At 41.3% G+C, this 25,776-nt stretch overlaps 1 long non-coding RNA gene across 1 annotated transcript; it reads right to left on the reverse strand.

The window, feature by feature from the left end:
• Positions 1-1,115: 1,115 nt before the first annotated feature.
• Positions 1,116-25,776, reverse strand: LOC107309178. Its single transcript, XR_001553104.2, has 4 exons — positions 11,116-25,776; positions 10,562-10,637; positions 10,349-10,451; positions 1,116-4,268 (listed from the first exon to the last, which is right to left on the reverse strand). It is a non-coding gene; the product is annotated as an uncharacterized LOC107309178 (long non-coding RNA).

Genomic DNA, 25,776 nt, shown 5'->3' on the forward strand with positions numbered 1-25,776 from the left:
CTGGTATTTACACAACCTCCAGCTTTCTCCTGACAGCCCTTTAATTCTCTCAGTGCAGCATCCAGCCTGCTCTGCAGCACCCTACAGGCCTATATCACTGTAGGGTGCTGTTTTAGACTTCAGGCTTCAGAGCCTGATGCATCTTCTTAGGACAGCTTATCCCGTGCCATGCCAGTCACTCATGCAGAGAATTAGGCCTCACTCCCCACTTGTGGCCCGTCAATGCTCAGAAATGAGGGAGCTCCTGAGCACCCTGAGCCTCAGAGCCTGTCACAGCTGCAGCTGAACCCCTTGTCAGTGGCCATGGGGCTGGCAGCTGGGGTGGGGGTTTTAGTCATCCTGAAGAGATATCTTCTTGCATTTCCTTTTGTTGTTGGGTCCTTTTCAAGGATCATGTGGCCCCGGTGACAGGGGGGTAGGCTAATATAAATACAGCCCAAAGTATTGTTTGATACATAGCAAAACTTTTGGCTCAGTACAAAGAAAAGGAGCAACGTGTTTGCTTTGCTAATTGTGATTGCCAGAGCTAATGAACCTGACTTCAGTTTGATTTGTCTTTTTAACATACTTGGAAACAGGGGACCTTATGACCCCTTCGGGAAATTAAAACCCTTAAAGCTCTCACGTTGGCCTTTTCTGTCAAAGCAATGTCATTGAGCTATTGCTCTTATTGGCCAAAATTAAACTCCAAAGCCAGTAAGATTCTCAGTGGAATTATTCAGTATTTCTTTTCTTTTGTTTGTTTATCAAAACACAAATCTCAAAAAAAAAAAAAAAAAAAAAGACACAAATCAGTATCTTTTAATTAAAATATTAAAAAAGAAAGAGAGGAACAGATGAACCCATGAAATCTGGATGTTTTTCTGCAAGATGCCACCAAAAGCCAGGTTTGTTTACTCCCGGGCACCGCAGCATATGCATGAGATTTTTAAATGATGTCATTTGTGAGAAGTTTTATGTACTTTCACAGCAGAGATTGTGTGATTTTGAAAGACACAGCTTGCAATTAGGTGTGAAATTCTCATTGCAAGTTAGTGGAAGACCTCCCCTGAATGACTGATTTTTAATCTGCATATTTATCTTTTCTTCCTTAGCCATTATATTCCACATTCACATTTAAAATCATGTTTTCTGCTTTATTTCATGTTTGTTTTTCCTTTCCATAGTTATAAATGTGAGGATGCAGATCTTGATTTTACAGAAATTGAGTTTAGGTCACTGTGCTGTCTTTTTGTACATCTGAGACCTCTATATGAATCTTCCAATGCTTAGGCCTATATCAAACGCATTTGGCAAAGGTATAAAAATCCAGCCCTCTTACATCCTTAAAAGTATTCTGAAACCAGGCAGTCAGCTAGGAGCAATTGTTAGTGTCTCTCTGAGGTAAAAAGTGCAGCATCTCATATGACACAGTGGAAAATCTGGATAGGGTCATAACATCAGGGCACAAATCCATAGAAAATCAAGCTCCATTGATTCTCCCAGTCACAGAACTGCTACAGAACTGTGATGTACACATCCTTGTTTCTACAGTATATACATCCCCACAATATCCACACAGCTACCTTAATATGCAAGTAATGACTTTTTCATTATTATATTATCATCTGCAAAAGGATATTTGCATATAAGCACATGTATTTAGAAAAGGGCCCCTCTTGTTTTGCTAAGTACGCTGCCAGTATCTCTCACTGCTTTCATGTGAACAGACCTTCACCCCACATAATCTCTTTGACGAAGGAAAAATACAAAAGCACGTGCCAAATATTTTGAGTTTGCAGCGTTAACCTGGGTCAGTGTTGACAAACTGTTCCCAAGGATGGTAACATCAGTAAAATATTTTCATTCCAGTTTCTTGAGAGGTTGGAAAAATCAACAAGAAGATATCAAGAGACTGGTTGCCAGAAATAATATTACGGTTTGAAACACATGACCATCTCCCGTCTTGTGAGTAATGAAATGCTTTAAAACATTTTCTTTCATTTGGTTTGTTTGCATCGTGTTCTGTTTTTTGTTTTCTTTTCAACATCTTTGCTTTTTCCTGCTGAATAAGAGCAGCACAGCTGTCGAACAGAGAGAGTGAGGCAGATGACTGGACCAGGAATTCTGATGGGGCTTCAGAAGAATCTCTGCCTGTACAAGGGATGCTATAGGTTTGCTCAGTGACTTGATAAGCTCCTCTGGTTTTATTAAAGATAACATTTCCTCCTGTTAGAGGTGGTTAACTACAGCCAAGGTAGCTCCATCAGAGTTAACAGGGCCACGGACAAGTCCAGATGGCTTTTTCATTTGCCATTTGGAGGCTTTGCTCTAGTGAGTCTGCAGGTCCACAATGTGTGCAGTAGCTTTAAGGTCACATGTGTGATGTCCAGGAGTCAGAGCCAAGGTAGGAGCAGTCCTCGTTTTGCATTTGTCCACAGCAAAAGGTCAGGAACAGATTGTGTCCCCTGCATCTGGCAGTGCTGCTGCACAGCAGCTAGTAGCAAACATTCACAGGCAGTGTGACCTCCAGGAGACCAAGTGCTCACAAGGTGAATATGTGCCTGCGGTTTGTTAAGTGGCTTTTCAATGGACCCACACAAGGGCACTTCGTGTCCAGCATTCTGCTCTGATGAGCCCTCAAATCTCTATCCAGTAGCCCTCCTAGGATTCCCCCATAAGCTCTGACTGTTCAGCTGCCCTTAAGGGATAATATTTTTTCATTAGAAAACAAAGGAAACCTTCAATTATTTTTGCGATGATCTGATCAAGGAAGTAGTAGACAGCAGGGATGGAGAAAGATGGGTGAGTGACAAGAACATCTCTCTCATTGCTGAGATATCCAGAGTACCCGGAGAAAGGTAGAATTGGGCTTTGTCCTCCCTACCTTTTCAGCCTCTTCAGTTTTACAACACCCTGGATACATCTGAAAGACAGTATGAGTCAAAGAAAGGCAAACCAGTGTGCTTGGCCCAGTGGAGAGGGACCATCCATGAGGGTTATGGATGTTTACTTGTACAGGGGAGTGGGTGTCACTGAGAGCGTCAGCTGCAGAGGCTGAAGATATTATGCTTTTTGATCTTGTCAGGTGTGCTTCTATGCCAGAACAGTACTAGCTCTGGGGCGTGCATGTATTTAGCTGCCTGGAATGTGCAAAGGTCAACTGGGAGCACCCAGAACCATATGACAGGACACCTACAGGCCAGGTCCCTGACAAACCACATCAGCAGCCATGCAAAAACCAGCCAGAGCAGTAAATGCATAGCATTCTTCTGGACCTATGCACAAGAAAAACGTAAGATAAATTTTCTTTGCCCATGAGAAAATACTGATATTTCTCACTGAAGCCCTGGAAAAAAAGACCTTTTTTGTACTCTGACTGTGAAACATTTGCAGTGTTTTCTGAGCCTTGGATACACTACGATTGTAAACAATGTTATATCTGTAACTTTAATGAAATAAAATTATGAAGTCATATAAAGGTTAAGCTATTTCTAACAATGCACTAAACCAAATTAGCCTAATTGACTAAGTTGATGTTAAACTTATTAACTTATGGACAAGCAATTCCTGGGCTATCTAATGATGTATTTAGCTAACCACACAAACAACAGCATGTATCAAAGCAAATTTAAGACAGACATTCTGCCAACAGGAGGACTTGGCTAAACCAATACATTTGTAGCTGAGTCTAATTTTTGAATTAGAGCTTCAATAACCTTATGGCAGTCTGCCTAGACTGTTGTGGTTAGACAATAGTAATTCTTCCCTTTTCTTCTAACATTTTTACTCATTTGCAACACAATTTGTGAAGAATATAACTTGAAAGCTAGCCCAGCAAGACACATCACAATTAACACTCAAACCTTTAAGATAATAATTAAGAGAAATTAACATATATGTGGCCTCATCGACACAGGCAGATGTTTACAACCAAATGCTTATCTCTAAACACTGTCCTCAGCAGTACTCCTAAAGAACCCTAACAGGCATGAAGAAAAAAATAAGCAAACAGAAAAATATTTCAGTAGATGTTAGAGTTTCTGCTTCCCAATTTGTGCAAACCTGTGTCTGTTTCAGGAAGACTGGCTTGATGTTTTGTTAATGTATAAGTAGCTTGCTGGTAATGACAGAGCAGTAAATTACTCTTACTGGCTTGCAGTGGTTCTGTTTCTAGCATTGTTTGGTTCTTCCAACCTCTTAGAAATGGAGAGAATAAATAAGTGGTTGGTGTGCCTTCCCATGGTGTTTCAACAAGCTGGTACGAGGCACCTTTTGCAGGAAAACTTCTTAAAAGAGAAAAAAAGAAGAGTGTATGTAGTTAGTGAAAGCTGATAAAAATAGGATGAAATATAGTGAGACCTTCTATGATTATACTGGGCCTCTACTGCAAACCATGAAAATCTTCCTAGTGGCTTTTATTGGTGCTTGCAGTAAGTACTGATTACTCATTAAGTAATTGATGGAAAATTCTATTTTGGCAAGCTAGAACGCTGTCTGAGTGTGAAATTACTACAACTACGTGGAACATGCAAAATCATACGACTTGGCCTGTGAGCTCCACAGACAAAGCTGAGCCAACTTTGAGAATGTCTGAGAACTTCTCACTTTAGCTGAGAGCTCCTAAGCGCCTCAGATCTCATTAAAGAAAACAAACAAACAAATTCATTTCAGAAGTGACAGAAAATGAAACAGAACTGCTTGTCATCAGATTGTTCCTATTTACACCTAATGGATGAAATCTTTCAGAGGTTAATTTCCTGGTGGAAGACATCTACTGCTGCTTACTATAAAAACATTTGGTGCTTTCTTTCTTTTGCTCATCCCACTCGGTGACTCAATGCTGACTTTAAGCTGACTCTAAACATTTTACAAAAGTATTCTTTCTGTGGGAAGATCTGGTGGTTGAAGTGAAATCAGTGTTTGTGGTCAATGTTACAGCCACAGCAGACTGGTATAGACATGTCTGTATAGAGGCTAAAGTATTTGGTGGTGGCGGCTATCACTCTTTACCTTATGTGAGGCTTTTGTGGTTGCATTGGACATATCTTTTTCTTCACTTTCTAAGTCAGTGTAAGAGGTTATGCTTCTATCCATTTATACCCAATTCCGTAAGACACAGTTCAGTGTGTCATACAGTCAGCAATAGCTTCCCTCACCATTTTTCATTTTTATTTGCTTCAAATTGTGGATTATTTCTACCCTGGATCAGTTCAGTTAAGTATGGCACAAGTGTAGCACGAAGCACCAGGGATGCAATCATTCAGAGCTACTTCATCATCTAGAGCATCCAGAGATGTAAGCATCAGGGGCTTAAATCTTGAGCAGGAAATCATTAATCCAACTCCGGAGATAAACATTACAGGTGAGGGTCTCAAGGGAAACCTTCCTATCAACACTACTGGAAGAAGGAAAAAGGAAAAGAATGGTTTTTAAAGTGGGGTATGGTATCTTCATGACATCATGCGGTCATGTAACCACAGACAGCTCCTTTGATCCACAATGGGCACCTGCAGTCCAATACCTGATTTTCAGAGATCTCCCACTTTCGTCATATTGATTTTTCACCTTAAGGTTTTGTTTATCTATAGTGTATCTGCATGTGAAGTGACTAGCCAGGCTCCCTTTACTGTCAATGAAGAGACCGGTGTTTGTAGTTTGGATGAAGTATATCTTACAAATAACTTGTTCTCCACCCACTATAAAGCAGACCAAGGCAAGCAGCTTAAACCTAGACAGCTGTCCTTCAGACAATCTGTGTTTTCATTCACACATCTGCAAATGGGCATAGAAAGTAACTAAGGTAGGCAGGAATACTTGCATCACCCATGGCAAGGCAGATTGATCATGTACAGTGCAAGGAAATCGACAAATAGGCATTGAGGGCTGTTCCACAGTCATTCTGTTCCTACCTGAAACTGCACAATGTGTAAAGACCAGAACCCAATTGTATTGCTGTTTCATGTTATTGTTTCTTTCCTTTATCAAGTCCCAAATTTCCTGCCACTGAATGTTCCATGATACAAATCCATAGGCAAATACATCTGTGATTTCTAATAAGGATCGTATTGATTTCATATAAATTGCACCCAAACTGTGGCTGGTAGTTATCAGCATATCAATTGTTTATGCAAAATATAGCGTTTGAAAAGCCAAAGTAAACAAACCTCTCAGGTTAACATAAGTTATGCACACCTACCTGTTCATCATCTTGAATAACAATTGCATGCCTTAATTAAATAAACAGGCTTTATCTTTTATTACATCACAAGAAAATGATACACATCTGCCTGTAAAACTATTCTGTGGGACCCACATGACAGGCTCAGACCTGAACACCTTTGTCCTAGCTAAGTTACAGGAAAACAGTAATTTTCAGGAAAGCCATATATAAGTGGGTGGTGTGTTGTTTAACCCATTCCCTGGTGGCTGTATTGTTGTGGATGAGCAAACAGCCCGCAGTCTGAGGATGCTGCCCTGACTTGCTGCATTGGCCACACAGCAGGGAGCCGAGGAAGGGGGGGATAAGTCACACATTTGCATGCTGAGTCCAGAGTGTTTGAAAGAAGTCAGCAATCAAATTCACCGTGAAATAATTCAGACATTTCATCCAGTTTAGACAACACTGTGGTGAGACTGTTGAAGTAAAGCCACCAAGTGCTTCCCTCTTTCTTCTTTAGGACTGTTACAGATCATCTGTGGCCTTGTCAGATCCTACTTGCCAGCTCAGCTATCAACATTACAGACATCACAATCACAATACCTACAGACCATCATTTCATTAGGGCATTCAGCAGAAGTCCAGAGCTTCTGTCTTTACCACCAAGACCTCAACAGAGGCACCAAGGTTTGCTAAAATGCACGCCTTCTTTCCCAGTCTCAGTGGGATGTTACCAGGAACACCACTGGCTATCATAAGGTTCTGTCTTCCTACCAGCTATATACGCCTCCACAGCCTCCTGGCACTGCACGTGTTCCCCTGTCAGAGGCATGCAATGTGAGTGCCAAATGGCTGAAAATAAAAGCTGAAGCTGTCCCACCCTCCCACGAAACCTTTCTGCCCACCTCTCACTACTGATGCTGCCAAATCTCTCCCCAAGCCTCCCTGTGATTCACAGATGGTTTAATCAGTTCTGAACAGTTAGATCTTGTGATTGAATGAGCGCTTGAAATGCAAGGCACTGCTACAAAGAGTACCAAGCATTCCCAGTGGTCTAGCAAGACTCCGAGGGCCTGGTACTTTCAACCAGCATCAAGTTTTACACACTCAGGAGAGGGCATGAGCCAAAAACAGTGAATACAACAGCTGCTTTTTCCCTACCATGATAAGCAGGTGTCACTTGACCAAAACAGCTGAGCTAGAAATCATATGGAAAAAAAAACTCTTCTTCAAAGGCCTTATTTGGCATGCAAAATGTCCCAGGTGCATGGGTAATGGCCTGCTATCGGCTGTGGTCAACCCATCTCTGCTCTGTTTCTGAGCTCAGAGAGAAAACAATGTATGATCAAGAATAGCCTTTCATAACTGAAGTTTTCTGTCTGTATTTAGAGCCAGAACATTGATGTGAAACCATTTCAGTTGATGTGAAACGTCCACTACTCAGTAGATACTTTCTCACACTCCTGGTACTGCATTTGATGCCACAGTTACTCAGCCCCTTTCACTGAGAGACAAAGACCTGGCCCAGGGTGATGGTCTGAAATGCTCTAATCTCCCTCAGGAGCAACGCTTTCAAGATTAATGATAGAAATTTGCAGCTTTATCACAAACAACACCACCAATATTTGTGTGAGATCAGTTCACAAATGAATGACTCATGAAAACTACATGCAGCAAGGCAGAGATGACAGGGGAATGCATTCAGAGAGACTGCAGCCACAACTCAGTGTTTCTAGCTGGAGGTGCACGTACACTTGGTCAGTGCAAACTTGCTGCTTGGAAAGTCTCTTTTGTTACCTTGCTGAAACCAAGGCCTCACATAACATCATTTAACAGTCATACTGACTGGCTAGGGAACTCATCCCTGGTAGACAATAATTGATTTTAATAAGTCATGCCTTGATCATTTGTTGTCTGATTATAGCATGCAGCATGTCTTGGCAGGAAACTGCAATTATTACAGCATACTGCTGGTTATCTTCTCAGAAACACAGACGTGCTAAACCTTCCTACCACAAGCTGCTCTGCTGTACACAGCTCTCCCCTCTGGAAGAACACACACTGAAAGCACAACATAGACCTGTTTTTCTCAACACTTTACAAGAAACTGCAGTGCAGTTGCCCCATCAGAGCCCCGTGTAGGTGGGGAGCCATATGTATTTGTGAACATCCACACTCAGCTGAAAGACTGCAAGTGATGACAAATCGAAATTACTTTTGAAATCAATTCAAACAGTTAATTATGCTCACAGTTAAAACTTTGCTCTTTAGAATGATATTTATAACAAGTGTCTTAGTCATCCAATTAAACTGTGATTCAGAATACACAAGCTTGGGAGCCCGAGTTCCCTGCATGTCCAAAGGGAAAGATACAAATACAAGCATATGGCTCAGAGAACCTGAGTAGACGCATAAAATCAGACAGCACGAATGTCTGTCTTGCCCTTTATTAGGTTAAAATAACCTAAAGCCATGTTCTAGTTCAGATTTATCGCATACACATAGTTACTTTTGATACAGCAGAAAAATATTCAGGCAGAGCAAATCTGCTTGTGAATGTATTGAGAATCACAATGCTGCAACGTGCAAGCAGTAGCACGGCTGGAAATTCAGCCCACGCTTCTGCACTTTACTGGCTTGAGATAGGCTTAAGTACGCACTTACGTCCTGCACAACTGGGCCTGTAGGAACAGATCTCAGCTGTTATAACAATGGTTTTGACTCTGGCACACATCCCTGTGAGGAATTCCAGCTTCTCAGATTTCCTCAGAATATTCCTCATTTCCTGGAACATTTGGAAGGGTCACAAAATATTTTCCATTTCTTTGCCAACCTGTCTTACAGGGCAAAGAGTTCAGGTGGCTTTGTTTGATTCACTTTTTCCAGCGTTTCTCTCAGTCAGGTATATGGGATTAAAAACCAGCCAACCAACCAACCGACCAACCAGCCCAATCAACCAAAAAAACCCTCTATCATTTATTTTCTGCCTGATGACAAAAGTTAATGCTACAAAATATCTGCTTCATGTTCACCCTTTACTGTCTTCAGTAGCTACTCTTCCAGCCATAAAACTTGTAGCTGTTTTCCATCATATCCAATGCGGTACAACTTTGGGGCACCCCTATAGGCTGTTCTCCAGAGGCACAATGCTGCTGTCTTCTAGCAGCACAGCACTGGTTTGCACTAGTGTGAACAGGCAGACCAGGAGGCATCCGAAAGCTGCTGAGATTCCTACTTTATTCCTGCTGCAATGGCTGTGTCCTCCCTTCTCCTACCCTTGTAATTCTCCTGTTTTATTCCAGCACAAGCTTCAGCTTTCTGAAGAATTTAATTCTACATCCTGTTTTTTTCCAAAGAGAAGTTCATATTGTTTTGCACTTACCTGCTCCACTGATTATAGCATCAGTAGGAAACACCAGACCAGGAGTCAGCACAGTGCACCTGCTGCAGTTTCACACTCATCCAAGCAAAAGCCTTTGGCTGACACAGGAAAGTTTTCTAACCCCTTCACATACACTCAGGCTGTGGTTGTTGGTTTGTTTGTTTTTTCCCCTCACCTGAAGCTTTGTAAGTGAATTGCCAAAAACCATCTGACTTCCCTCATGCATCTTTTAAGCAGCTGAGCCAGAAAATACTTTGTATCCGAGTCTTGATGAGCAAAAGAGTTAAAACACATTGATAATGCACGGATGCACTCACAGAACTTATGTACATGGAAGTGTGTTAAATTTTATTCACTCTTACTTGGCTCTTCCTGGCATGTTTGATTATGTGAGCTCACTCTGTGCAACTCTATATATGTTTGCAATGCCATTACAAATCTTTCTCAGTGGTGTCTCTAAATGATTCAGCAGGCTACCCATTACTACCCGTATGAAGTGTCCACAGAATATATAATGACATTACCTTTTATACACGCATTAAGCCAGATTATGTCACTGGGTCCAATTAATCTTCTGTCATAAACAACTTTTTTAAAAGACCGTATTTCAAAGCTTTATAGAAAATGGTAAGAAGAGAGGTACTTAGTTTAAAACAGCTGAGCTCCCATGGCACAGGCAGTCCATCAGCTGAATCACAATAATTGACCATGAGCATGTTCTTAGCATGCCCCAGTTGCAGAGTAAAATGTGTTAGTTTAAACCACCATGAAGGTGCCCGCACTCTCCAATAGTCAATAGGCTGCAATGTGGCTATTGCAGTACTTACCACATCTTAGGGCAGGCTTAATTGTCCCACTGGTGTAACTTAGAATCTTCTGTTGGTACATGCCAGGCCATAAAGAGACACCATTCATTTTTATGAGATGAAGCTAAAAAGAAAGAGCAGGAATCGAGAACAGTCCATCAATGTTGCTTCAAGCAATAAGGCATAATATATCTCCATCACCACACCGTGCTGGTCCAGATGGTGAAATCTCACCCTGTCATGGAATGTGAGTCTTAGGAGCATGTAGTCCACCTCAGATCTCAGCAGATTCCTAGAATTTTAATGCTGCCTGAAACAGAAAATTAACATTTCAGAAGACCTCAGTGAAACGCTATTTTTCACTTCTTGTTTTTACAGCATAAAATTATTTCATTTTGGCTACAGATACTGTTTATCAAGCAGACAGGTTAGGATTTTATATTACAGTAATGCTGCTACTACTGTTTTTCCTAACATTCGTTAATACAAACCTAAACGATACTTATTTATTCATCTAGTGAATCAATTTATTTGACACTAATGAGAAAAGCTGCCCAATTTTGATGAAACAAGCAGTAAGGTGATTTTTTCATCCTGATCAAAAGCTACAGCAAAATCAAAAGGATTCTATGGAAAAAAAAAAAAAAAAGAAAAAGAAAAAAAAAATTGATTTGAAAAAAGGATGTACTGCAGCAGGGGAAATGCCTCCTTCCTTAGCCAAACAGTGAAGCTATATATAGTGAGTAGTAACAGTGTTTATAGCAGTTAATAGCTACAAATACACGTACAACAATGCAGGTCTTATCCCTGTAGGAATCCACAGTGGTGTACTTTTACTGGTCTTGGCTTCAGTTCTTTCTCTTCAGGTTTTAGTCTTTCTCACACTCCGCTTCCTCAAAGTTGTCTCACAATCCAAAGGAGATTTAAGCAACAAAAATAAACTTGCATTACTCTTTATAAAAAAGAACTATGGTCCAAGGAGTCTCAAAGGTGAAACCAGTCTGAATAATCAGAATTTGATCATTACTCAGAGAGCTGGTTACCATATGAAAATCCTGAATATCTTCCTCCAAGTTATCTCCATCACAGAGGAAAAGAGCAGCAGTAGAATTTACTCCTAGTTCTGAATTAGCAGAAATGAAAGAGAAATCTCACCTCTGACAATGACGAAAACATCAGACCATGCTGACTGAAAAAAAACAAACAAGTAAAACGGATGTTTGGACATTCTGCGCATACATGGATGTTGTTCAAATTGAGTTTTGACGTGGATTCCCAGAGTATCCTTGTATCCAAACTGAGAAGTTACAGGCTGGTGAATTAGAATACAAATGGCGGATGTGAAGCTGGATCATTGGGTTCAAAAGACAACACTCAACAGCCAGTCTAAGTGGCATCTGGTTATGAATAGGAATATGAATGCTGGCAAGGGAAGAAGAGCATGAATGCTGAAGGGATAAGAGCAACAGGCGCAAGCATTGACAAGGGAAATTTTGACTGAATGAATGAAAAACAACTTCACTATAATGATGGTTAAGCAATGGATAAGGTTGTACAGGAAAAATAAAAAGCTATCTCCATAGAGATGTTCAAAATTAATTAGAGAAAGCTGTAAACAACCCGATGTAACATTGAAGCTAGCCCCACTCTGAGCAGATCAGATCAGGAAACTTTCAGAAGTCCCTTTCAACATCTCTGTGACTATTTATGTAGTAAAATTAATTTCTACTCTGATATACTTCACATAAGTGTATAAAGAAAGGAAAATGAAAGCCTTAGGTCATAACCTTTTAAATCATACAATCAAGTAAAATGAAATCATTTATGATTTAATGTAGAACTACTACACAATTCTTTAATCATGCAAATGTCATCTGTGTTCCCCTTCTATACAGGTTATGAGCTATGCTTATCAACATGGTATCTGATCAGCTCCTTGTACTGCTGCTCTAAGCAGCATAACATCTGGCGCATAGCTTGTTTCATGGTTACTGGCATTCTCTTCTATCTGCTTAGATCTTGACTCTTTTTGTTAGGGACATTCACATAAACAGGATGTTTCTCTTTCTGCCTGTACTGATATCACATTGATGTGAGTTCTCCTGCAATAGCCATTTTTAGCAAGGTAACATTAAAGGCTGTGAATCAAACCCGCATTCAAAATGACAAAATAAAATGGAATCTTGTCCAGCTCTCGTTAAAGAAACTGCTCTCTGCCTCCACTTGGTCTGATAGCAGCAAATGTAATTTGCACAGCTGTTCTTCAGGGACTTATACAAAGGCTTCAGGCTCTGGGAAGACCTAACCTTTGTTTCTTCTTAGGTTGATTCTATCTCATTTTTATAAGGTCATAAATCAAGGGTAGAGAGAGAGAAAATATATTTGGGCTTTTGAATGCAAAATGAGTAAGAAAAAAAGCTGTCATTTAAAGCAAATTCCTTCTCTCCCCCTCTCCTTTTTCCTCCCAAGTGCAAGCTCCCTGCTGTACAAATCAAAAGTATGCACTGAGATGGTTCCTAAATCTTTTATGAAATGGGCCCTTCACTTGCACTTCAGTGGAGCTTGCTGTGCATTAAAATTTCTTTTAATGGCAGAAGGAAATAATTCTATGGTTACAGTTCCGTGCTTCCCACCACACCTGATATTTGGGCTGAATGTGGGACAGATGAATTATGGAAATTACAGAAGGGCAAGAGAAATTGTTTTAGTGCCCTCTCTGCTATATTTGTATGAACTACAAAACCTGGAGGTCTCCAGCTATGGTGGGAAGTAAGCCAGCAAGGGTGGCCAAGGTCAGCATTGTCAGGCTGCTCAGGGGCCCAGCTGTGTGCCAGACCTCCCCCAGGGAGTGAGCACAAGTGCCCAATGGAACTCATGACCATCCTCCTTGGATGAGCACCTCGTAGAGTGCCCTCAACCCACTGGTGTGCTGTCATGGCTCGAGGACACACAGGGAATTTGACATGAGACACGCTATGGACATGTATCAATTTTCCCAGCCATGGACAAGCGGACTCTCAGACATCAGGAATGTTCCTTCCTGTTACTCAGCCCTCTTGCCATTTGTCACCTGCACAAAAGCTCCCCCCTAACCACAAGGCAGAGAATATACAAGTACTACTCTGTTGCCGTAAATCCTCCCTCTTGCACAGTATCCTCTATCCCATAGGAGGCACCCCTGCAGTTCCCTGCCCTTGTGCAGACAACTGAGGGCCAAAAGAATTGATTCATTCTTTTCTTAAGTTGTTGACATTCATACAGACCAGGCAAGACTAACTCAGATCAATGCAGCTCACAAGGGTACGTGCTGGAAAACGTACTCAGCACCAGTCTTCAAAGCAACCCCTCAAGCCCAAAAACAACAAAAAGAAGGCTTCAAAGGAGCTGTCTACCCCCTCTACAACATAATGTCCCATGCTCACTGCAAACAATGGTAACAGAAAAATCTGCCCTAACAAGGTTCAAGGAAGACCTTGAGGTAAACTCAGCTGGATTCCCTGGGAAGAGCAGATTCTTTTACCATGGAAGAGGGATTTTTTTTTTTTCCTTAATAGTAGGCATGTTTAATAATACACAAGCTGCAGTACCATCATCCAAATATTTGTTTTTATCCATGTGCAGGCAAGTCTGACTCTGTTCAACCGTCAGCTCTTGCTTTACTGTACACTTCCTTAGAGTTTCTTCCTTCCTTAGAGTTTTTTCAGTTTTATAAACACATATACTACCTCATATACACCCTTCTACTTACTTTTCAGGTACAAACTCCAATTACAGACTTGTGGGCCGGGTAGAGAGAAACCCTCATTTCCTTATATTCTAACCCAGTTTAGTTTAGCGTCAGAGTTATTGCTTTCTTTGTTTTTACTTGGCATCAGATATGAGATATAAGTTGAGCTTATAATAATTCTTCATCATTGTCTTTTGCATCTGTCTGCCAGTGAGTTTATTACAACCTGAAAAATTAATACCACTTTTCATGTATGTTGTTTTCCCTTTGCAGTGCCTTCAGTCTGAATCAGAAGTCATCGTATTTAATCAGTTTTCTAACTACAAGTTTAAGGAAGGAGAACTAGATGTACAAACAGTGATAAAAGTATTTTCAATATCATGTTAAGTTTGCTACATTTCTTCCCGTGCTGCACAGGTACATTCTGTATCCTATTCTATTTCAGCCTGTTACCCTGAGTTCAGAAGCAATTGGTGCAGTGTATCAGGACTAGATGTTCTTGTGAAGACTTGCACATAAGTACACAGCTAAGAACAAAGTTCACTCATGCTTTCTAGGTGCTCCTGAAGTATTATATTTGCTACTGATAGTATCAAGAGTTTTGTAATGCCAGGAAAGATGTTTTCATTCTCAGTCCATATTGTCTGGAATACTATAACAAGAGAAAAGCTTTTGGGAATGGCATTGAGTATCTTGAATTACAATTGTATTATTCTTGTTGCCTACTCACTGCCAAATCACTGAATCTCGCTTCCTCCTCTGAAAAATAACCAAGAACCTCCACACCATTTTTGGAGGCTTCATGCCACAATCATTCTCATTTTCTCATGCTGATTTACCCCAAACTCTGTCTGCACAGCCAAGTAGCGACTGCTGTACATACTAATTGATAGATGAGTAGCTCTTCCACGTGTCTTTTTATTTCCTTATCTATCAGATTATGAGCTCACTACCTGGAATGTCTTTTCCTATAACCTTGTTCACTAAAACACTTTTCTGTTCTAACATCAGAAAACAACAAAATGTATCTCCTAATCTGCAGTGCTTGGCAGATGGCCATTACCAAGTACCTACCACTCCCTGAGAGATGTATTTCAATGCTTCATTGATGCCATTCTCTTTTTAATGTTAGAAGACTCAGGCCTGCTGAGCGGGGTTTCTTAGTCAGAAATCAAAGTCTGTCATCTCTGCAGTCATTGTTCATTCTCATCTTCACATAATTGCTGCTTTATCAAGTAAAGTATTTAGAAAATTCCTCCCAAAACCTTTACACCAACTGCTCTTCAAAAATTAAATGCTAACAAGTTCTCCCCCATCACCAGAGGAATATCAACTAGAAGGACTGTTTCTCTACTTCACATTTTTTTAATCTTCTCCCTGCAAAATTGCATCTGACAGTTAGACACCGTAGTGATGTGGGTGATATAAGAGCTAAAGAATTAGAATAGCACAACATGAAATAGCACATTGCTCATCTTAGTGAGGGTAGGCAAGAGACACATGAAAGAGGAAAAGGAAGAAAGGAAGAGAATTTGGGGGGTTTATTCCTTACCTGGTCTTGCAGATTCCTGCTGCTGGGGCCATACTCTTCAGATCAGAGCCCATAGCTTCATATGGAACAGAATCACATTAGGAGACAGCAGAAAAGCAAACCGATACTGATGCCATGTCAAGCAAACCACAGGAGAAGATTCACATATTCAAAACTATTGTTTTACCTCACATAGGGAAATGAATACTGCAGTGCTGGCATTCATAGACTTACGTTGATGTTCTGCTTGCTCAATTTTAATTACAGGCAGACAAGTCAGGAGCATGCACAAAAAAATAAAGTCTTTATTGCGGAGGTTGGAGTGCAGCTGTTCCAGCAGCAGTCACTAACAAGAGACACCATTGCTGAAAAGACAGCACCTTTACAAAGATGCAGGAGCCAAGAACCCAGTAGAATATCTTGCAGTGAGAACACGGACACAGAGGAACTTGGACATTTCTTCCACCCAACTCAGGACAAAACACCACTCCAGAAAGGTGTTTGAGAAAGAGGTGACATAGTTCAAATCCAGTGGTCCACAGAACCAAGCCACATAGTTTGCTGATGAGGACTGACATGTGTTGCCATGCTTTTACTCACACAACAGCCCTATCATTGTGCATGCACTGCTTTGCTATCTCACTATGTTCAGTATGTACTACAGCTTTTGGCTAATGAAATCCTGGCAAACACAGATGTAATTCTTCTGAAACACAGAACTCTATCCATTGAGAAAATTTCTCTTGATATCTCCACTACACCTTGCAATCTTTGCTGGAGGGGGTGGGCAGAGGAAAAGACACAGCTTAAAGGAACATGATTAAAATGATAAAAATATATCTTACAGGTGTATTACAATGTGCACTTAATAAAGAACATGGTGAGATTTCTTTGACAGAAGAACTGCATTACCATCAAAGGAAAATTTCCTTCCAACAAGCCGTGGATGTTGAAAATAAATAACCCTTCTCACTTCAAGCATTTGACATACTGCCAATCTTGAAGAGGTATTGTTATCCCCAGCGCTGTGTTTTTTAAGGATTTTTTCAAAATTCCATTACCATCATACTGTCAGCGTTCACACTTCATAGAATCACAGAACTACAGAGGTTGGAATGGACTTCAGGAGGTACCTAGACAACCTCCTGCTGAGATTTCTCATAGTTTTGCCTCATCGGATCCTGAAAACTTTCAAAGGCACAGATTCCACTGCTTTTCTGGGCAATATCTTCAGCTATAAATGTTTTCAGTTTCCTCTTAAAATAAATAAATAAATACATAAATTACTCAAAGAAAATCTGTCACATTCTAGGCAGCACAAAAATTTTTTCTCCTGATTTACTGACATGGTTTCAGTAGATCTGACAAGTGATGACCAGCCAGGAGGAAATTCCAAGCAGCAGTTATATAAACGTTTGAAAACAGGCATGTTTAGAGAGGGAAAGTTGATGCTGTGACAGGGTTGTGTGGCTTCAGGCATTGCTAGGCATCAGCTAGACAGCACAACAGTAGTAGATCTCCTCTGAACAGCTCCAGATCAGTTCCAGTTGGATGACACATACATTTAAATATCTTCATGCCAAAGAAAAGGGAGAATTAATTACACCTAAAACCACCATTTTTAATTTTAAGCCAAATTATACATTGTAGTTTTCCCTATTCAAAATATCATCTCCAAAAAGCTTAGTATCAAATATATTTTTCATACCAGGCAGAGCAATCCCTTCCTCCTTCTGTTGTGAAGGAACAGATCGTTCAAGACGGGAGGCAGGGCTGTGCTAAAGACAACTAAAATAACAGCCAGTTCCCAAAATAGCTGTCAAAAACTCAGCAGGCTCCTCTTCCCTCCATGGCTACCCACACTGTGGGAACTGTTCCATCGGCTCATTACACAGCACTTCTCCCACCTCCCCAGGCCCAAAGAGAAGATCTTGCCTTCTGCCCCCACATTCCTTGGTTTAACATCAGAATTTAGCCTTGGAGAGCATCTGCAAAATCAGGTAGTTAATTTGCATAGAAGTAAGAAATACCATTGGCTGCTTTTTTATTTCCAGGCCACTGCACGCTGAGGAGAAACTCAAGTCCACATAGGGAAGCAGATTTTGAACCACTGGGGTGTGAGCACGAAGGTAACGAAATTGAGATTTCTACCTTCAGCAGATGGCAGCTGAAAAGCTCCTGTATTCATCCATGCTGGCAACAAACAGAGGCTCTCCTCATCCTTCAGTGGGCACAATTTGTGTTGACACAATCCTCCACAAACCTACTCCCTCTCTCTACTTGCAGTAGCTCAGCAGGGTTGAAATCATGCCCTATGTACATAGAATCAGAGTCATCTAGGCCAGAAAAGACATTCAGAATGGTCAAGTCCAGCCATCCACCTAACCTACCTGTCACTAAACCACATCCCTTATTTCCACATCCACTTCTTAAACACCTCCAGGAATGAGGACTCTACCACTTCTTTGGACAGCCCAGTCCAGTGCTTCACTACCCTCTTAGTGAAGACATTCTTCTTAATGTCCAATCTAAACCTTATCTGGCACAACCTGAAACCCTTTCTTCACACTTTAGTATTTGCCATCTGATAAAAAACACCAGTGTTCTCCTCTTCCTAGGTAACTGAGGCCCTGTGGCTTCTGTAAATATTTCTCAGTAATACTAAATATCTTCAGGGTGAAACACCACACAGACTACTGCAGTTGGGCTTTCAACTGTGGTCCCAAGTTATAGTTTTATGCCTGCACTGAGGCAGTCACTGAGCTGGCAAAAATAGGTATACATGCAATCAGCCAGATAGCAGATCTTGTGAAGGAGCTTTCTCCTTTGCACCCCCTCCAAGCCTTTTGCCAGCACCATGGCTTGCTCCAAGGAGAGAGCTGGGAGCACATGCTGGCCTCTCAGGCTGAAGAAAGCATGTCCTACAGGTGCTAAAGCCCAGAAAACCCATCTGCACCAACAGCTTATTGCCAGGGTATGTACCCAATTCCAACTGCACTGAAAGTCCCTCTCTCTCCTTTATCCATTCCAGGATGTTTTTAAGAGCATCAACCCTGAGGCCACCTACGCCCAGGCTTTCTCCCCCAGCTTTCTCCAAAACCACAGTAATGAAGCAAACAGGACAGTTCAGCAATCAGCACCTTGTTATAATCTTTCCTTTTTGATAGTTAGTGGGGAATAAATCACTGACTGGAGCTTACTACAGATATGCTATATAAGCACAGATAATATCTCTAAAGAAAGAGATGGAAAGTACAGAATAATCAGGGATTCTGCAGCTAGCAGACGAAGGCATTTTCTCTGCCATAGAAAATGCCATATTTTCCTGAGTATTTCCCATGCAATTTTACCTTCATTCAAATGTAAATATAGAGTCCAGAACACAGGAGTTCTCTAGAGGTTCTGTGAATTTTCAACACAACTAAACAGAGACTTAAACAAAATTGGAAGCAAAATATAGGGTTTCTGGTGCCCAGTGTATACAACCTTACATGTAAGTCAGACAAGATGACGGAGAGAGTAATGTGACCAGGAGAAAGGCTACATAAAATTCCATCTTTTAACACAATCTAAGTGGAAAATCTGGTATAGAGATTAAAATAGAAAAAAAGAGCAGCCTCAAAGCACTTATTGATAGAAATAGGTTTAACTTAGAAAAAGATTCTTATGCTCCAAATATTTTTGCTGATGAATGAATGCCTTCGAGCATTTGTTTTGACTTTCTCCATCACTACTTAGGAGAAGCCTCAATAGACAATGGATCAAACCACGGAGGATCTGCATCAGTGTTTAGGAAAATACTGAATATTCTTTATTATGTTTGAAGACAAGCATTAACAATTCCTTTACAGCTGTTACCAGCACCTATTGGAGCCTGACACGGACATGTTCACATTTAAATTCCAATTCAGTAGGGTTAGAAATCTATCAGAAGAGCTCTCAGTCCAAAATACGTGACCTATTGCTGCTCATTTCTGGAGCATGCATTGATTTTAAAAAACTAATAAATGTATTCTCACTTCAATTTTTAACTGCTTCACTCTGCAATTTATTTCATCACTCCCCTAAAAGAGCTGATGAGAGTGACAGCTCATTATTATTTTTTATCATCCTTTTAGTGATAATAGCATTAGAATTCATCACCTTGAGAAGACACAGGGCTATTCAAGTTATAGGAACTTATGTTTAAGGTTATAATTTTTCTTTGAAGCCCCGTGTCCAGAGACTTCAAACAGAATTTTCCTCTGCAGCAAGGAAGGGTTGGGATAGAGGAAGAAAAAAGGCAGCTCTAGTATTGCAAGTTAAGGTATCCAGTCTCATAGTATAAAAATTGCTTGGAATCTGTGCTTAAATTTATCTAAGTATTTACAGAAGCCAGACCCTCTACTCCCAGAAATTTAGTAACTGCAATTTGTAAATGACTACAAATGATTCTTTGATTATCAACCATATTTCTTCATACTTACTGTCATTGTACTTTGTTGCACACTGCTAGAGACAGGCCAATTGAGATGTTACAAAAGAATTTGATAAGACTTTCCGCTCCCTGGGCTCCCTGCTCTTATTCCCATCAGCTGACTAATGAATAAGCAGGACAACCTCAAATCAGCCTCCAATTATCCTAGTTAATTAGTTCCGGTAAAATAAAACCCAAACCTGCTCACTACTGTAGAGAAAAAGAAAAAAAGGTAATTTTGTTTCCCATTCCTTGTCCCCCCAGTTAAAACTGAGCTCATCTCTTGTGTTTGCACACCTTATAGCCCGCCAACATTCACACCCCTAGGGAAGTTTAACAGAATCAAGGAAACTGGGAGATCCATAGGTGTGAAATAGGCAGCAAGTATCCAAAAGGATGATTCTCCTTTACATCTAAAGCACATACATGTGCCTGTAGCTCACCCATTAGCTGTTTGATTCTAATTCCTTTGGATGTAGAGCCTATTGTTCTGATAACATCTATACCAAAACCAAACCTTTCTTTTTTTCCTACATTAAAAGCAGATTGAAAGTTCTTTAAAAAAATTGAATGTTTTAAGTCTAGCATTCATTTCTTAGTAGTCAAGGTAGGTAGACCTGTGACTACCCCAAGACTTAGTCATATCCCAAACTGCTCCCAAAGACCCTGAGTGGCACCTGACCACCCGCAGTCACAGCAAAGGCTGTGCACGTGGAGGAGGCAGCAAAGGCAGCTGGTACTAGTCCATGGAAGTCTCACGGGTGGGTAAGTGGATGCAGACAAGGGTGTCAGGCAGGAGGTTGCCTGGTTGGTTGCAGATAGTGACGATGCCTTCAGAAATGCTGGGGAAGTTCCCAGAGCATGAACTCGTTTCCAACTGTTCCCGTATCCTTTGTGCTCTATGCCGTGGCCCAGTGAGGTCATTCCCCCTTCCTCCTTCCTCTCTCCTTTTGTGGTGAAGTGACATCTTTGGCTCCAAACCGGATGAGGGCAGAGCAGGCGGGAATTTGCTTCCTTCCCAAGGCAGGTCACGGAGTACAAGACTGGGGCTGCCTTAAAACTTCTCAAGGCCTTTGGCACAGAGATGAGGAAGGACCCACAGCTCTCACAAAGGTTTAAACTATGTTTATGCTAAGCAGTTTAGGCAGTTCTCATGTCCAACACACAACCCTGCAAAAAAGGTGTGCTCATCAGGGAAACACTGCCCTCTGGTTGGTGGTGACTGTGGTTTGAAGGGGCAGGAGGCACAGCTCTCCATACATGCAAATGAAGCAGTGTCTTTCAAAGTTCGCTTACATTCAAATATTCATTTGGAAATCTCATTCCTAACACACCTTGAGCAATTATGGCAAAATAAACGGTAGCCAGTAGGGCTAGGAGGTATGAAGGTTAGGCTAGCAGAAATGGGTATGTGACTTTGGGCACGTCCAACCTGCACCTCACAGGCTGCACGCGGCCTGGCACACCAAGTAATGCCCCCTGCCCTGTACTGTAAAGGCAGCAGCTCTTCCCCCCTCTTCTTCTTCTGGTGCATGTGACTGTGAACTGACATTTAGTCAGCAAAAATTCATTGTCAAACAAGCAAAAAGAAGTAGGGATTAGGGAGAGAAATTAAGACCTGTTGCATCCTGTAAACTTGGGCGCTAAGTCACCGAGGGCAAATGCTAAAACCATAAAATAAAAACAAAGCTGTTCAAGTCAAAACAAGACCTGACAACACATTTTGTGTATCTGAGAATTTCTCTAGAGGTTTCACTACATGAGAGACCAGAGGAAATAAGCAAAATATGTAATCAGTAATCAGCTAATATAGTTTCAGAAGATGTGATGCTGCTTACATCCAGAAACATTTCTAATCAATCTCCCCCCAAATTACACATTTATAAAGCCTCTAAAAGGTTTAGCAGTTCCATGACGGAAAAGAAAAAAACACTTTTATAACTATAAATCATGAGGTGTGTCAGTGGCACTTCAACCTCATAAACCAACCCTCAACTGCTAAATGAACAGGATCCCAGCTGATCTGATGTGCCATTTAACTTGTCTGGTGAAAAGTTGCCATCCATCTTGCTCTCAAGTAGCTTGGAGGAGACTGCTGAAGTCTGAAGCTACAAACAGAAAAAAGCTCTCTTCCAAGCAGGAAGGCATGGATGGGGATTTTCAGAGCTGAGAAGATTTGTGTGCAGGAAAGAGCAAACACTTCAAGCCTGGGCAGCACCAAACAGGGACAAAAACCCAGCCTGGAACAAAAGCTAGGCTAAATCAAGCCAAATTTCAAGCAGACAAGATGCCAAGCTGACATACCTGACGTAGTGCAACAAACTGATCTCACCTGAGACCTCATAACTTTTCACAGGACTGATGTTTTTCTTAGTGGCATCCTTTTTTTTTTTTTTTTTTCCCTCATTTCTGTAAGGATTCACAGAATTTTCAACTCCATTTAAATGTAAAGTTCCCCTACTAGCATATTGTATTTTGCCACTTAACACTGTACAGCACAAAGCTGGTTTTCCAGCATGTTGTTACATGCAAACCCTACGGCACTGTAGGAGAAAAGCAGTAATCAATAAAGCACTACTATATGTGGTGCTCCAAACAAAATGCAGTATTCTTCTGAGGGCAGCTTTGAGAACAGACATCTTCTGTGAGCATGCTGGTACTCAGACCTCATTAAGTAAAAGCACTACTGGATTAATTAGTTAATGTCTCTGCTAAGCCCTCTGAAGTGATATGGTACTCTACGTATCAGTGCCAGCTGTTATTTATTTCAGAGGTAGGGGGGTATATTCTGTATTTGTTCCATTACAATCCCTTTGGCTTGAACCATGAGATCTGAATAAAGGAGAGATCCAAGGTCAAAACAGAATTTGATCCCTAAACTTTAAAAACATCGCTTTTTCCATCTGCCTCAGACTTCAAATTCTACCCCTTGTCAGACGAAATCAAATTTTCTGATACAAATAAGAGGCGTATTACACCCACAGAAAGCAGTTCTCCCCTGTTTACTATCTTCTCACAAACTATAAAACTATACATTATACTCAGAAAGAAGAAAGCTTAGCAGCTCCGAGAAGCATGGAACATGAAAATGCCAGAATTGCTACATAGTAGAGGTATGGACAACAGGGGAGCTATTACTCTATGAAGAAAGCATAACCAACTATATCAGCTCTAAACAGTTCTTCACAAAAATCAGAGTTAGTCACATGTGTGCCAGTGTCAAAAATAAGAAGGATAAACACCCTAAAATGCAACCCATACAGTCTCATAAGTGTACTTGAGAGGATTTTATAGAGAAGAATATAGACAGAATAATACTGTCTAGAAAGCCATCAATAAATCCTCCTTGAAAGATAATGTTACATATCACCTCTAATCCTCCTTAGTATTTACGCCCTCCTTCAAGTTTGCTTTCACATGTTTCCTAGCCAAAAAATTGTGTGAAGCTGTCCATACAGTAGGATGTCTGAAGCCCAAAATAAGTAAGGCATCCATAGAGGGATGATGAGCTTGGTTTTGTCCCCCAGAGAGATGCTGTGAGAGTGCAAACAGATTCCTCCTGCCTGTAAACACAGCATCCCCATCAGCAGACTCTGCTCATACAATTGTGACTCTATGCTGCAGAAACCAGCTGTGCAATTCACCTGAGGGCACCTCCTCAGGCATCCACTTTGCTTATGCAGACAGACAGCGATCTGAAAGCTCAGCTCCCTGACAGTTCTGCACTGTATGCAACTGTGAATGAAGTCAGTACAGATCTCAGTTCTTCTGAGGTGGCAAAAACACCATAATTATGAGCACTACCTTTATATATTGCAGGTTACTTCAACCATTTACCACTTACAACTTGCCTATATTTACAATACGTACACATAAATTAAGAAAGTTAATAAGTTGCAAATTTTAAGTTCTGTTATTCAGTAGCACCAAGAAAGGACAGCCCAATATTGGACAATGAGGAAGTTAAGTTAAACCATTATGCTGACTCATGAATAAATGACTGGCCCCATACAAAGCTATATCTGAGTATGCCTGGATTCATAATCCTGAAGATGCTATGCGCACAGAAATACACCTCGCTGTTCATCCATCTGTGTAATCACTCTGCAAAAACCTCAAAGAAAGCAAAAACCACTATTTGCTTTTAAATGCAAAGAGTTAAACCAATCAGACAACTCAAAAAGGCCGAACTATGAAAAATGGATTTCATTACTGAACCAAAATGTAGCACCACTCAGGAAACTGGAAGCACAGGTTATTACCTCGAAACACTCAGAGTCTCCTTTACTATCCTAGCTCTTCCCATCCATTATTCATCACACATGCCAAACTAGCCAGGGAACATCATGGCTGGCACAGCTCTGGTTTGTGCTGGAGACAAGGGGCTCTGTCATTCTCAAACCAGTACAGCTATGCCAGGTCTGCAAGGTCTCAGTCACACAGATCCAGTACTTGTCTACCATTGCAAATAGCAACTCAAATAAGGCACCAGCCTTAGAAATGAGCTGAATGGGACATATGGAAGCAAGCTTGTCTCCTTGTCATGGGTATTTCAGAACCATCATTTCCCAGATAATTCTAGTTTGCTTCACGAGTCGATCCCAAGAGCAGAGGGAAATTCTGCTTTTTCTCTTAACGCCGTTACACAACATTGTACTGAGATACATACATGCAGGCAGAAGGAAAACCAGTCTTAGCAAGCACTTCTTGGCAATCAGTTTTTTAACAGATGTTCAGCTGTCGCAAACTGTATTGTAGCAGTGGGCTGGGCCCGAGCACAATGCGCAGCCAAGGATGTAGCGACAATTGCACAGGATTAATTAAACTTCCTGAATGACCTCATTTAAAGGCTCTGCAGAGACCAGATAAGAATCACATAGCTTGGCCAAGAGCCTTAAAAGGGAAAGGAAAGGGAGGGAAGAAGACTTTCCGTAAATGCATAATTCTTTCTCCAGTCAAGGTTTTGGAGCAGCACCTGCATGGCCTGGCAGAGAGCAGGGCACGGCTGCTACTCATGCTCACTTTGAACAAAGGGAGCCAAACAGGTCAGGCAAGAGAGCAGATGGCCATGGGCAGCCCCATGACCTTATGGCTGTGCAGGCACTCCCACTTCCCAAGTGATCCTGTTTCCTTGCCCTTACAGAGCTCTGTCCACTCCCCAGAGAACCCCAAAGCACCCAGGGCCCAGAGAACCTGTGCTACAAGTAATGTGGGTTTCTGGCTTGCTCCCACAGTCCCCCCAATCACCACATAAATGCATTAAAATCTGGCTCAGTCCAGCTGACAATCATCCCATACTCTGCTCCCTACTGAAAGGATAAGAGAGACCATCAGTAGTTCAGCTCCTTCCAACTATTTCGATCTTCCAACACTACCTTAACTGACTTTACAATCTGAAGACACCCAGCTGAAGCCTTCTTGTAATGTAGCCTAGTGTCATGCTGGGAAAATATCTAAAATCATAAAATATCCAGGATTGGAAGGGACCCGCAAGGATTACTGAGTCCAACTCCTGGCTCCACACAGGACCACCCAAAATTTAGACCACATTTCTGAGAACATTGTCCAAATGCTTCTTGAACTCTGGCTTTAGGCTGTGACCACTGCCCTGAGCAGCCTGTTTCAGCACCCAGTCACCCTCTGGTGAAAAACCTTTTCCTAAATCCCAGCCTGACCCATCCCAACGCAGCTCCATGCCATTCTCTTAGGTCCTGTTGCTGTCACACTGAGCAGAG

Source organism: Coturnix japonica, chromosome 2 (genome assembly GCF_001577835.2).
Source record: "Coturnix japonica isolate 7356 chromosome 2, Coturnix japonica 2.1, whole genome shotgun sequence".
Classification (NCBI taxonomy): Eukaryota; Metazoa; Chordata; class Aves; order Galliformes; family Phasianidae; genus Coturnix; species Coturnix japonica.